The sequence below is a fragment of the Galeopterus variegatus genome, unplaced genomic scaffold (assembly GCF_000696425.1).
Source record: "Galeopterus variegatus unplaced genomic scaffold, G_variegatus-3.0.2 Scaffold3717, whole genome shotgun sequence".
Lineage (NCBI taxonomy): Eukaryota > Metazoa > Chordata > Mammalia > Dermoptera > Cynocephalidae > Galeopterus > Galeopterus variegatus.
The window spans coordinates 113,553-114,230 of NW_007729828.1; positions in this window are offsets into that span (position 1 = coordinate 113,553).

Genomic DNA, 678 nt, shown 5'->3' on the forward strand with positions numbered 1-678 from the left:
AAGAAAGAAGCAGAAATGCATGGCAACAAACACTAAAGACTACTACACTTGTTATTATTAATGTTAGTGTTTGAATCTTTAATCTATGAATATATTTTGATAAAAAATAAAACTGAATTTGAGGAAGATAAGAAGGTGCCATCTACACTCAGGAAGGGTTAATCTTAATAATTCTTGTCTTAAGTCATTTCAGGCTAAACCTGGACTCATCTAAATCTCATTTAGATACAAGTTACTAGAAAACAAATCATTGGTTTTTCAATGTACTCGAGATACACCAAGATACATTTGCCTCTTAATACAATAGATATTGTATCGAGAACATGTACTCTTTTTAAAAATGCAAACTATTGCAATTATATTTGTTCTACTGCACTACAAAATGCACAGATTTTTATTTCATGAAGATAGAAACGACAAACAGAAAAACTACAGGGACCATCATGTAGAAAGCTTCATTGCATCAGACTGGGCCCCCCACATTATAGAGTTATACTGTATTTCTACAGCTAGACAATTGCTGTTCCTCCTTCTCCAAGAAAGCAGGCCCATAAACAAGGATTATCCTGGGCTAGAAGAGAGCCTTAGCTCTCTTAGACCATTCGCGGACCTAACTAAGCACAGTTCATTGTTTGCAGAACTAATCTTCAGGTGATAAATGCTTTCCTAAATTTGACT